Source organism: Asterias amurensis, chromosome 14 (assembly GCF_032118995.1).
Source record: "Asterias amurensis chromosome 14, ASM3211899v1".
Lineage (NCBI taxonomy): Eukaryota > Metazoa > Echinodermata > Asteroidea > Forcipulatida > Asteriidae > Asterias > Asterias amurensis.
The window spans coordinates 14,029,683-14,044,326 of NC_092661.1; the positions used below are offsets into that span (position 1 = coordinate 14,029,683).

Below are 14,644 nucleotides of genomic sequence, written 5' to 3' on the forward strand. Positions count from 1 at the left end.
CTACCCACTTGAAACAGAAAAAGGGGCTATAATTGTTAGACCGGGGAGGTAAACATTTGACACAGATTGAGCCGAGGGAAGGGCTTGGGAAATGAGTTGGGGGGAGGGGGGAGGGGGGAGGGGGGAGGGACATGCTTATGAATACAGAGAGGATTTAAATATCAGGTTATCACTCATCATGTGCATGGTGTCTTTAATATTGTCAAAACTCAAATAATTTGCTCAGCTGGTTCGCCAAGTAGGCCCGGGGGCCTTAAATAAACAGTTCATGCGAAAATTTTGGTGTTTTTTTTTTCATGAGAGATCCTGTCGCCTAACATCATTTGCTCAGCTGGTTCGCCAAGTAGGCCCGGGGGCCTTAAATAAACAGTTCATGCGAAAATTTTGGTGTTTTTTTTTTCATGAGAGATCCTGTCGCCTAACATCATACCACCTGTGACGATGCTGAACTGGTTTGGGCTGTCAAATATCATAATCAACTCTCACCAGAGACCTTGTTGTCTCTCTCCGGTGGCTGAAACGGGGCATCCGGTTCCGCCCAATGATGGCACACCGTACTTTTTCCTAACAAAAAACACAATGTCCACAGATTTACATTAAACTTACACAGTTAGAAGATTATGATAGTAGAAAGCTTCCCTTGAAATTTTACTTACCGAGGTGCAGTAGTTTATGAGAAATGAGTAAAAGTAATCAAACAAATTCTCAGTTTTAGCATGCAAAAACGTATTAACCAGTTATGCTATATGGTTTTGGTGTAATATTATAACGGGTTAAAGGGATTTTACATGCTAAAATTATTTTGGTCTCATGAGACCAAAGTTATTTTGTGACTTGTTTTACTAGTTTCTCAAAAACTACACAACCATAGTTAGTAATATTTGAAGGGAAGCTTTCCACTATCATTATCTTCAAACCCTGTAAGTGTAATGCAAATCTGTGGACATTTTAAAAAGTACCCGAATCCTTTAATGCACTCTTCCCAACTTAGTCAAAACAGTCTTCTCACTTATGTTGTATATCACAACATGCACAAAATAATATACCTGTGAAATTTTGAACTCATTGGTCATCGAAGTTGCGAGATAATAGGCCTTAATGGTAGAACAAAACTTGTCACACAAAAGTTGTGTGCTTTAAGATGCTTGATTTCGGGACCTCAAAATCTTATTCTAAAGGCCTCGAAATCAAACCCCCTTTCTCAAAAACTACGTTTTTCAGAGGGAGCCGTTTCTCACAATGTTGTATACTATCAACAGCTCTCCATTGCTTGTTACCAAGTAAGTTTTTACGCTAACAATCTTTGAGTGATTACCAATAGTGTCCACTGCCTTTAAGTGCCTTGCTCAATGGCATAGGAGCCAAGACCGGGATTCGAACCCACACTCCGCTGCTTACAACACCAGAGCTCCTCTTCGGTGTATGGTATAGACCGCTCGACCTCAATGTATTCATGAATCAAGACTATTAATGGCAGGCAGCTCGGAGGTGAGACGCCCATATCACCATGGTTACGGATATCTAGGCAACAGTTTTTATGTTAAATTGATTGGTCCATCCTCTCCAACTTGACGACTTAGTGTGAGTTAGTGATATCGCCCTCTGCCAACAAACTTCATGCAAAATTGCCTCTCGGTATTACGGTAACTCCAAGTGCATTTGCCAGCCTTCTCACGATACCCAATGCTCTGCCTTCATGATGCTATACACAGTGTAATGTATGCCTCCTCACAGCCCCATTTCGGGATCCTAAAACCTCGCCCCTCATCTTCAATTTCACAAACAAAATGCATCCAAACGCCAGCAGGATTTTTGACAAGCGCCCCCATCAGTTGATAATTACTGTTACTGATAAATGCCATTTATTTTCAAGTGGACACTGATCTTCACATTTATCGGCCTGTGAACTGCCTAAATAGAATGAACATGTTCACAGTAGCCTGTCTAAATACAGAAAGGACACTTTAGAAAAGGAAAAGAAAAAACACCTAGGGCAGTAATGTATTTAAAAAAAATGATTGCCTGAAGTTCATTCAACCGGCCTTAAAATAATTATATTATAGGAATCATAAATTCAGCGTGGTTGGATGGACTACGAGACGCTACACAGCACAGTCTCAATAAATTCTGATCGTTGGCTGAGCTTGATTTAGCGCATAAATAACCATGCGTTTCAAGAGACGTTGAACATTAACCATGAACCATCGATCAAAATTATTTCCAGAAAAAAAAACACACTGAGGTTCTTTGCACTTCCATCATAGAACGAGCCTTTCTGATGATTACAGGCATGGCTGGGCTGCATGCAATAATAGGCTGACTGTCTGAGAATCACTCTGCCCGTATGAAACACTGACCGTCAAAATGGATTTGCAAACGGCAGTCATTTTTCATTTCTAAGTGGTTAGTTTGTGCATGGGGTGTTTCTTTATTTCGTCAACTGACAGACACATAATTATCTGCATCGCCGTGTACTGTGACCGAACCATGAGCTATAGGTGAGTAATTTTATGCAGTTTTCTCCACGCAGACGTACCTCTGTTTTGTATGTGATCTTCCTGCATGTTTATGGTCAGTGTCTGCTGTGATTATTACAATGGTTGTCCTCGAGTAGCCAAATATTGACTCGAGATAAGTTTTAATATTTCTGACACATAGCTCTTGATAATCATTGACATTAATTGACCGCTCATATTAACCATCCAGAATGTGAATAATAATATAAAAGGATGATAATCTATACGCTTATGTGGTGATCATTGTCATCGTCACCCCACTCGCCCCGCCCCTTCCTACAATGGTTCCCATCTTTCATCAACGTATGTTAATGGATCTCGGGTTTCCCATTCCCACAGTCAACATCACGTTATGTTTTTAATGATGACCGTAAATTTAAGTATTAGCAAGCTTCATTATTTTTAAAATTAAAAGGAGACACTGCAAGGGACAACATTTTCTGTCGGCCTGATTTTATGTTCTCTTGCTTGTCTTAAAAAAAAAGAATAATAATATTAGTCGCACACCCACCCGAAGTGACCCTTTTGGGCTATAGAGAACATTTTTTTTTGGCAAAGACTGTGTCCCTAATATCAAAGGTGCCATACATAAAGCCCTCTTCAAATTGCAGATCAAATTCCAGGGTATAAAACCCAGGAAATCCCCGGGGAATTTGAGCCCAACAACCACCCATTTTTTTTTTTTTTTTTACACTTGATGCATTTTTTCATGAATGAACTTGTGGGTTATATCCCACATTACTTATACTTCCAAGCTGAATGTTATTTCACGGTAAACGGCTATTGGGAGTTTGCCTGGCTTCAGCAATATTCAAGTGTGAACAGGTCAACCAAAACTTGCCCAGCTATGTCATGGGTTTACGTTTTATATTGCCCATCAACTTCCCAAAGACCAACACTGAATTCTGAACCCCACATCATCTCATAAGGGAATGTCCAGGGACATTTGTTTGGTGTAAAATGTGATTGTTGTATAATAATTTTCATCAACTACCTTCCTTCGGCGTGTTCAGTCTGAATTATGAATCCCTCCTTTCACTTGATCGCCACCATTTGGTCACTCTCATCATCAAATTTGTTTCGTGTAAAAAGTGATTGTTGTTTTATAATAGTCTCATCAGCATCCCTTCCAAAGCCGAGTTCAAAAGAACAACTCTAAATTCTGAATCCCATATCATCTCATCAGGAATGTTCAGGGACATTTGTTGGGTGTAAAAAGTGAGTGTTGTATTATAATTCACATCAACTTCCTTCCTTCGGCGCGTTAATAAAGAGCAACTCTGAATTCTAAATCCCTCCTTTCACTTGATCGCCACCATTTGGTCACTCTCATCATTTCATACAGGAATGTCCTGTGAAATTTGTTTCGTGTAAAAAGTGATTGTTGTTATAATTATAATTATCATCAGCATCCCTTCCAAAGCCGAGTTCATCAACAGAACACTCTGAATTCTTATTCCCTCCTCGATCGTCACCATTCAGTCATAATGGCCACACTCTCATCATCTCATAGGCCTCCATGATATACAGAAATGTCATGGGAAACTTTTTGGTGTAAAAAGTGATTGTTGTTTTATAATTCTCATCAGCATCCCTTCCAAAACACTCTGAATTCGTATTCCCTCCTGGATCGTCACCATTAAGCAGAGGCTAGGCTGCCATTAAGTAATGATGGTAACTTCAATCATTGAGGTATTCTAACCTCCATGCTCTGATCGTCGTCATCATCATCATCATCACAGGACCATTATTTTAGTTCACACATTTCCACGTGACCACCTCACGCCTTTAAAAGGTCCCTAGCCCTTTGCATAGCTTCGGATGGTATGCGATTCTGACGTTCCAATGACCTGAATGTGTGAGCTTTTAATAAGTGACCCAATTCTGTATTAATTAACCACCTCTCCAACAGACAGAGGAATCGCTATTATTATTGATGGATGTGGGAGTGAGAGCGCAGTGTGCCAAAACATCTGTCTTAAATGAGTGTGATGGGTGAGTGTGAATGATTCAAGAAGAGGTGGGAAGATTTGAGATCGAGGTTGAATGATCGTTGGGGTCAGAGGTTAAGTTCGGTCATTAATTCAACGACGAAAAGGCAATTCATTCGGTTGAGTTGCAGTGTTTCTCGATCCCAGAGCTGAATTTTTAAATGAATGTGATGGTTGAGTGTGGACATTCACGCGGAGGTGGGAAGATTTGAGATCGAGGTTGAACGATCGTAGTGTGAGTTGGGGGGGGGGGGGTCAGAGGTTATCGGTCATTAATTCACTTGCGGAAAGTTGTTTCTCGATCCAGGAGCCGACTTTTAACTGAGTGCATGGATGTGTGTGCACATTCAAGAGGAGGTGGGAAGATTTGAGATCGAGGTTGAATGATCGTAGGGGTGTGAGTTGGGGGGGGGGGGTTAGAGGTTAAGTTCAGCCATTAAATCAAAGAAAAGAAAAAACATCGATTCAGTTTAGTTCCATAGCTGGTCTGAACATGGAAATATTGTGTAATGTTGAAGAAAATATTGAGAGGAGCTGCAAGACAGTTTTAGCATACGGAATACCAATGTAGGCATTATATTAATCGTGGCGTACTATTACAAACATAAAGTTGTTTAAAACCATCGCACCCGTAGCGTACTTTTTCACAACAATAATAAACTATTTTAGAATAATCTTCCACACGATTTACACCCCCCCCCCCAAAAAAAAAAAAAAAAAAAAAAAAAAACACACACACGCACACCCACCAAACAATCAACCATGTGTTCCTGTCATATGGGTTGCTGATATTATACAAGTTATAAGTTATTAAGGCCATCTACCATTTGTTGCATTATAGGTTCTTAGTTTGTGAGCAGTTAGCAACAGCTTGTCCTAGTTTCACAAGATATGCAAGTTCAAATGAGTACAATAGTCTTAAAGACAGTGGACACTATATTGGTAATTACTCAAAATAATTATTAGCATAAAACCTCACTTGGTAACGAGTAATGGGGAGAGGTTGATAGAATAAAACATTGTGAGAAACGGCTCCCTCTGAAGTGACGTAGTTTTCGAGACAGAAGTAGTTTTCCACGTATTTGATTTCGAAACCTCAAGTTTAAAATTTGAGGTCTTGAAATCAAGCATCTGAAAGCACACAACTTCGTGTGACAAGGGCGTTTTTCTGTCAAAGTTATCTCGCTACTCCTACGACCAATCGAACTCCTTAATTTCCACAGGTTTGTTATTTTATGCATATGTTGAGATACACCAAGTGATAAGACTGGTCTTTGAAAATTACCAATAGTGTCCATTGTCTTTAATCACCTCTTTAAGAAGCACGTCATGCCACAGACAGATTACACTTCCCAAAATAAAACTGTGGGAAAATATTAGCCGTAAAAAATAATACCAGCTGGCTATTTTGTTTCTTTCTATCGAGAACTATTTGAGAATGTAATGATTGTGTGGCCGGGGTGTAAATCAATGGAAATTAATAGTGGAGTGCCAAGAAATGAATGACCCGAGGGGGTTACGTTTTGAACGGCGTGGCAGAGGCCATCAGATAGTGTGTGCTGAGGCTAGACCTAGTTGCAGACAGCCACAAAATGTCTGGATTTAAAGTTATTGGTTTGTATTTTGTTGCTGATGTTTAGTACCGTATTCCAGCCGAACCTAAGAAAAAGGGGCTGGTTTTTATTTGGTGTGTTATATTGTTGCAAATTGGATAAAGGTGGTTTTAAAATTTGATATCAAGCTTTGTGAATGATAATATTTACATTGTTGCGTTACACAGTACCGCAAGAATCTCATAAAGTTGTAGAAGATAAATTCCCCCTTACAGACCACCAGGTAGCAGAATCTCTAGTAATAGTTCTCAACCACTGCTTACCGTTGAGAAAAGCACGGAGCAAGGGCACACAAACTTGTCTGTGATTCAAGTGTAAGCAAAATGAGTGACTCAGCAATGCAAATCCATCATGTGAACAATTGGCGCACACGCACTGTCAATGAATCGAATTCTTTATCGTTTGTGGAAAAATATAATGATAGACCTTTGCTTCGTTCGCACACTTTTCTGCTAAAGTAAGCCTATAATGTTCCTCTGAGGTTTACATGAAACAGAGCCTATGTCTTCGAATTCGCCTGGTGCCTCTTATAATGTGCCGTAAGATTTTCTGATTTTTCTGATGGAGGTGTCGTTCTAAATCATGGTTGTTACCTCATTGAATCACAGTCCCCATTGTAGAGAATCTCTTAATTATTTAACCACGGCTCGACATAGCTTTCACAAAAAGTTGATAGAACATGACGTCATTGACCGCCATCTTTGATGGCAACCAATGGGGAAAGTGCACGTATGAGCTGCACACGACTCTCAACCAATGATAGCCTTTCGCTCACGGTGCACGTTTCATGAATATTAAGGTGTGTACTTACGAGCAAATCAACCTTAATTGCTAAGCAAAGTGTGGCGTCACAATACATTATCACTACGTTACGGTGGTGTTAAACATTTTCTCTAGGGGGCGAGGGCAAAGCTAATCACCCACCCCACCCCGTGCGTCAATGCCACTACAAGATCTGAAAACTCATTTTAAAGACGAATCTTTCCTTTGGTGAATTCATTGTGAAATCAAGCCAAGAACCAACCTCAGGGCACATAGCTCGTCCTCCAAAAGAACTTCAGCTCATAAATCTATACCCATCGTGATACCCATGCTTTGCCGCGTTTTGATTTATTCGTGTATCTGTTAATAGGCCCTTAACGCAAGATTTTAAAACAATTATTTATAAGTTTACATCGCAGCTAGATTGCTGACAAATACATCAGATTAAAGTACCATAAATGCTTCAAGACCGATCTGGTCACGGCCTGATGGGCAATAAAACCCGATCTGATAATTTCCACTCTTTTGATTATTTGTAGAACTCGAGGGGGTGGGGGGTACTATCGGAGTCCAAAAGACTCGTGAGATGATTATTGTGTTAAACAATCGTCAGTTTGTGGCTTGAAAAATGGCTTGCTTATTATTTTACGCGTGCACTGCCCCCACCCATCGGCCTAAAAAGGTCAACGCTGGGTCAAGTGTCACATTCCACTGAGGTCTACTGTTCCAAGCTCATATGAAAAAGGGGGAGACTGTTTATTTATGTTCGATGTTTGTTCTTGACTTGGTGTTTTCTCTTGTGGCGGCGGTTTCTTCTTTCTTTAGGGCGGCTTCTCTTTTGATGGCTGGCTTTTTGGGGGGTGACCTTTGACACACGTCACGTGTTGTCAGATATGCTGGCGCCGATAGTCTGTCATTTATTTATGGCGGATCATGGTTGAAAGAAATGCGACGGTTTGTACAGAGTGGAAAGGGTGTTTGTTATTATGAGTTATGTTGTGACATTCGAAAATAACATAATGGTAATAATAATGGAAACATGGTGTTAAAAACATGTATTTAACATGTACAAAATAACCGGCACACCAAGTCAAGAAATACAGAATAAAACATAAAATACCGTACACAAAATATTTATGGAAGTGCAAAATCAATACTACTTTTCGAAAATTTAATACAACATAGATTGTACGTCTCACTTTTAGAAAACTGTTGATATCGCCACCATTATACCCCACCCCAACCAACCCCCACAACCAACGTCACACCTACCACCAATAAACCGCAACTTTTACACTTATACACACTTTCGTAGATATGAGGGACAAAAAGTACGTCCTGCTACAAAATAGCGACAGTACCATCATCAAGTGTAATTGTTGTTCAAGTTTGAGCTCATTTTAAAAGTTTGAGGAAAGTTGCCAACTTTGTATTCTTTTGAAGAGATGGTCAGCCGACCATCATTTTAATTTGTGGGGTTTTATGTGTAACAAGGTCTGTTGTGTGACAGCTTCAAATCTTCACATTTTCTCGGCAACCTTTTTTCGGTAGTCACGGACACACACAAATGTTAAAAGGTCGGTGGAAATCCTACCCCCCAAAACACAAGTTCTCTAAAAAAAAATACAGTACAGTTCCCTTTAAAGCTAGTATCAATCATACATCAGCACTCAAAGAGGCACCTTTAGTAACATAGTTAAAGACACATCGTAAAAACTTCATCATCACTTTCACCAATGCGTCAACCCATACCCCCTGCTCTTTAAAATCCATCAAATGCAAAATAATGATCACCCCCCCCCCCCCCCTTGTATTCATCACTCTTGTCCAATACTCCAAGACCTGGGGAAAAATGAGCTATCAAAAAGAGGAAAGTACTCTGGGTTTGCTATACAAAACTAATGTCGCTGATATATTACCGTAGAATAAATCAATTTTAGTAATTTAATGAGCCGCAACTTCCAGGTGAAGCGGAAAAGCTTCATCGTTACTCGTCTGTGCTGAGCAACCACAAAGAACTATAAATCACACGCCGTCGTTATGTGCAGCATCTCCTAAAAGAACATTGCACTGCTCTAACTCATCATAGTGCAGCAATTATTTGCGTCTTCATTTAGTTACTGTGACACAGTGTTGCGTAAACCACCCTCCCCGTTCATAATTCAAAAGACGACTGAATAATTATTGTTTCATAAATAACCTTATATACAAGTATTAATAATTGCAAGCTACATTTCACTTTACATAAATTAAGATTATGAGACAATCCGGGACGTCATTTCATTGCCTTTTTAAACATGTACAAATCACCAAATCGATGTCATCAATCGTGAATCTGTGACGTACGTATTTTCTTTACGTACAATGGGAAACTTTTGGAACGCTAGATGGCAGCAGATTCATGTGTACATTTCCATTGTTTGAAGTTGTTTTGGGCATGCGCACATTTACAGACGAGCACATTGGATGCCACTATAAGGCCGTGTCCGAAACGGCGACTTCGGCTACAGCTACGGCTAGATCGCGTGCGTCTGCTATTCTTCAACACTGGTAGACGCGCTGATCTAGACGTAGCTGTAGCCGAAGTCGTCGTTTCGGACACGGCCTTAGTGTCACCAAAAACTATCCCATTTGAATCCAAGATGGCAAAACCATGGGCAGAGTAACAGCGATAGCGTGTGACGACAGCGCGAGTGGTCAATTGGTAACGTTGTTACAATACAACAAGTTATACCAAATTGGCAGAACAAAGGCAGAAAACAGCCGCCTGATTACATTTGTGCTAGAGTTAAAAATTTAAAATTTTGCAACACAAGGAATTTCCTTTGTATTTAATTTAATTGATTCACAATACACATATTTAATTAAACCATCAGACATTTTGAAGGAATTTCGTTTTATTTGATTTTTTAGTAAACAATTTTGTTAGATTTTATTATTACATTTTGAATAATTTGTTTTTCTTCCAAATTGGAATAATCATTAAAGAGTTTCACCGCACTCCCCCGCGGCATCGTACGGTCACGATAGACTCAATGACAACTTATTCGTTTCTTCTTCTTTAAAGGGCGACAAACGTTGACGCAATATAGCCTTTGGATAGCCTTGTGATGTGGGACATAGAAAGTTGAAAAGTTGATTTGCCCGGGCAAAGGTTTCCTCGGCCACGCTGCGGTAAAAACAGAAAAACCAAGATGGCAAAAAAACCTTCGTAAATTGGCGTGTCATACAATTATGATGGATGGCCATGCACCGTACTAATAAACATGGGATGGTTCCCGCAAGCTAGCGTTGTCGAGATACAACAACAAAGTTGCCTTTGAAGAAGGGACGAATGCAAATAAATGATCGGGGAATTTTGTATAGCGTTGCCATCCGTGCGTATCTATATCCATGCTGGAATTCAACCCCAAGTTGAGGAAAGAAAAATACAGGGACAGATAAGGCCATGTAAAAAAAATACCAGTTGATCGTTCGGGTTTTTCCCAAAAAGAGGAGGATGAGTTTATGTTTTTTTCCCGTTTTTTTTTTTCTTTCAAAGGTGGCTGATGAATCATTTTAATTTAAACTGGCCGCCAATTCTTCAGTTTAAAGTACATTATGTAGAATACAAGTTGTTGAAAGACGAGTTAAAGTTTAGTGAGAGATACACAACACTAAAAACAATATTTATTAAAATAAAATAAAAAGGAAAAAAAGAGGATGCTGTTAAAAAAAAAAAGGATGAGGGAAGGGACGATTAACTGGTATTTTTTTGTATTTGGCCTAACCGTCTGTGGGTGTTGAAAAACATAACCAGTGTTGTTATCGTTTGAGGGGGGGGGGTGCACTCGTCATCGTCGTGTGCGAGCGGTTTTGGGGGGAAATATTAATAAAAAACGGTGTTGTGTTTCTGGCGTATTTTGACTGATCCCTCAGGTATAATAAAGTAATGTCACTGTGGAATTGGTTTGACCTAGTTTGGGTCATGGCGGTAAGATGTTGTTGTAGTTGTGGATATTAAAAGATAAGGATCGTCAGAATGTTCGTCAGAATGTTCCTAACATTCAGTGTTGTCCCGATGTGTTATTGGAATATGGTGATGACACGTCCGAGGACAGACAGTGTTTTTTTGTGTTTTTTTTTCAATTGGAGTTCATTGTTCTCTTTCTAAATTCCCATACGTCGGCAAAATACTATCTGTAGATAAACCTATTCCAAACTAATGCCCCCGCATATCTTTTTTAAATTATGCTTCAAAATCAGTGCACCGTGATGTATGTTGCTTGGACTTTTATCTGTAGATAGACCTTTAATACAAAACATTTTGCTCACATAATAAATTCAAAAAAACAATCGTGCGTTCTTCAAGTTATCCAGAGATAGCCGTGGCCAAGCCAAGGCTTTATACAATGAGTCTCAGGTTGTTCCTTTTTTTTTTGAAGACAGTGGACACTATTGATAAATGTCATACACCAGTCTTCTCACTTGGTGTATCTCAACATATGCATGAAATAACAAACCTGTGAAAATTTGAGCTCAATCAGTCGTAGAAGTTGCGAGATAATAATGAAAGAAAAAACACCCTTGTCACACGAAGTTGTGTGCGTTTAGATGGTTGATTTCGAGACCTCGAGTTCTAAACTTGAGGTCTCGAAATCAAATTCGTGGAAAATTACTTCTTACTCGAAAACTATGGCACTTCAGAGGGAGCTGTTTCTCACAATGTTTTACACCATCAACAACTTCCCATTACCCGTCACCAAGAAAGGTTGTATGCTAATAATTATTTTGAGTAATTACCAATAGTGTCCAAACAAATGCTCACATAATACATTCAAAAAACAATCGTGCGTTCTTCAAGTTATCCAGAGATAGCCGTGGCCAAGCCAAGGCTTAATACAATGAGTCTCAGATTGTGCATTTATTTAAGGAGTTACATTCCCACTTGGACATTCGCTTCAATTTTCGATATCTCAAAAACGCGACCATTGCGAATGGTAAAAAATCCAAAGACCTGTGCCTTTAAAACGTTAAGTCGGGAGAAACCACAAGTGCTTTGCCATAAAGGTTGCATCTGAAAGGGCAGACCTTCCCTACTATTCCTACATCGACTGGACGACTTCCCCGACTCACAGATGGGGAAAAAATCAATCTAAGTAGATGATGGTCTGGAGTGCCGGTTGGTTATTAGTAATCAGTCAAAAACAAAAGCGTGTCCTCGTTCTCCCCCCTTAATGGGGTGACCAGCTCGATAGAGTTAGCGAGGTATGCGTGTCGGCCCATAGTTTCATGGGCTGTACTGTATGTAGGTCTCTATTAGGTGTAATTATTGGGTTTAACTCTTGCGCTCGTGTGCTCGCATTCAACGGTAAACTTGAAACCACACACTAGAGCGGCCATTTTGGTGTCTGATGTTGAAGTGATTTGGTTATGTAGCCGAGGGTACCCTACTCTAGTGCAGTTTAATATGTTGTTATAGCCTTTTAAGTATGATATTGAATTGGTGTGTGTTCTTGTGTGTTCGCTTATGGTTTAATTTGATACCAGGTAGCGGCCATTTTGGTTTCTGATGTTGAAGTGATTTGGTTGTGTTGCCGAGGGTGCCCTACTCTAGTGCAGTTTAATATGTTGTTATGGTATTTTAAGTATGATATTGAATTGAACCTGTGTATGTTCTTGTGTGTTCGCTTATGGTTTAATTTGATACCAGGTAGCGGCCATTTTGGTTTCTGATGTTAAGGTGATTTGGTTATTTTCTAGCCGAGGGCGCCCTACTCTATAATGCAGTTTAATAGGTTGTCATAGCCCAAGTGTAATATTGAATTGAACTCTCGTACGGTGTTCATGTGTGTTCACATTCTATGGTGTAAACAATTCGACACCACAGGGTGGCCATCTTGACCTGGCGTTGAAGTGACTCTGTGGTCATTCTGGCGCTCAAACGTAAAAGGATAACACTTTTGATGTCTTGTTTGTCAGAAATGGTACAAGCGAAATACGTTGGAATTAGTGATTGTGAATCTTTTCTGGCCTTGCACTTGAAGGTGTTAAGAAAAAGCTAAAGGATATCTGTTAGATAAATTTGTATTTTGTATCTTAGGGTAAAGCTAGAATCGTGAACAATTGCGTCTGTCAATAGTCAATATACTAAATCTCGACAACACATCTTGAATTCAAAAGCAATATAATAATAGTTTGTAGAGGCAGTTAAAACCCACACTACATACATTTTGCATTATAAAGTCTCACACCAGACATCCATGTAGTAAATTAGACTAAACAAATGGGTTAATTTATGCCATTATGATTATAAACCAAAGAAAGCCTCGCCAGTTCCTTCTTTTCTTTCTGTGGCTGCCACATCGACCAGTTGCCGCGTTCACCCCCTGGGCGAGAGATCGATATTACCTTCCACCTCGTACTCAGGCCTCGCGGATATGTGTGTGTATGATCCACCGTTGATGAAACAGACCCTTATTTGTTTTGCGTAAAAGACGTCGGCGGTCTGTCGTATAACCCCCTGTGGGAGAGTAGAACCGCACCGTTGGTTTTGGGTGCTGGAAGAGAAGCGTCCCTATAAACGAGAGTATCTTATGTGACAAGCATCTGGGGGTCTCCCCTGTGTGATGCGAGGGATAATGTCAGATGGACGCCCCTAGCGTGAATACGGTTTCACCGAGCAGGGGGGCAAAGGGATACGATGAACCCCACTACTTTGTAAAGGAAGCTCTCTATAGCTCAAGATGGTTTTCCCGCGTTTTTATCAGAACTATCCGTCTGCTCTAAGTGGACGATTGACCCCAGGGCGAAAGTGTACACGATACTTTCTTGAGCGTGCATACGCTATGATAGGTCTACACCCACACAAAGATGATGAATAATTAGAAAGGGTGTTCGCCTTATTTGAAAACTTAATGTCGATCTATGGTGCGAGATATCAGACTGTGTAAGGCTTTAATATTTGAAACTCTTGGTTTACGGAGAACCAGCCATATATTCAACACGAGGTAAAGACAATGGGTTCTATCCAGACATGGAGGAAAAATTTGTCCTCCATGTATTCAGACAATTTCCTCCATGGTCCAGACTACCCCATTTGGAACCACGGATCGGACTTAATCATAGAGCAATAAACAGGTTATGTAAGTATACTATTCAAGATATACTATTCAAGAATACTGTTCAAGAGTTGATTTAATAACTAAAACCATCAAAATTAATGTGGTTTACTTGGGCAACGGTATGACTAAATGGAGGCGTTAAACTAACTTCATTATTAGGCGATAGAACATAATTCACAAGCGCCATCTTGAAAAAATACTGCATTGCAACTTTGGGAAATCGACTAGGGCCTACAGTTACCAATAAATCAAGCTACCAAGATAGACGTCATGATGTAGTTGATACATTTGACTATGTGGAAAGTGTTATAGTTTTGCTTCAGAATCAGCGTGCAATGATGGATGTTGCTTGGACTCAGAATTTCACCCAGAGTCCTTTGCTTGCCAAATCATGCGCATTGGGACATGCATAATGGGCTATTGAGTTGACAGAACGTGCAACCAATCTCCATGTTATTACTTGCAGTGTTTATCTAGTCTATTTTATAGTTTCCAGTATGATATCAAAGTCAATGTCCTTCATACACTACTCTCATCAGTGAATATGGCCAATACATTTGAAGTTCACTCCGTCGTTTAAACATGGTTCATACGAGAGATGGGGCATTGATTTAACTTGATATAGACCCGATGCCACTCCAGACACTGTTTTACATCCT

At 39.9% G+C, this 14,644-nt stretch overlaps 1 protein-coding gene across 1 annotated transcript in view; it reads left to right on the forward strand.

The window, feature by feature from the left end:
* The first annotated feature begins 2,397 nt into the window (after positions 1-2,397).
* Positions 2,398-14,644, forward strand: part of LOC139947133 (frizzled-4-like) — a 63,197-nt gene continuing 50,950 nt past the window's right edge. The window contains exon 1 of the mRNA XM_071944984.1: positions 2,398-2,498. The gene's annotated coding sequence lies outside the window, so the exon portion shown is untranslated. The remainder of the gene's footprint in view (positions 2,499-14,644) is intronic.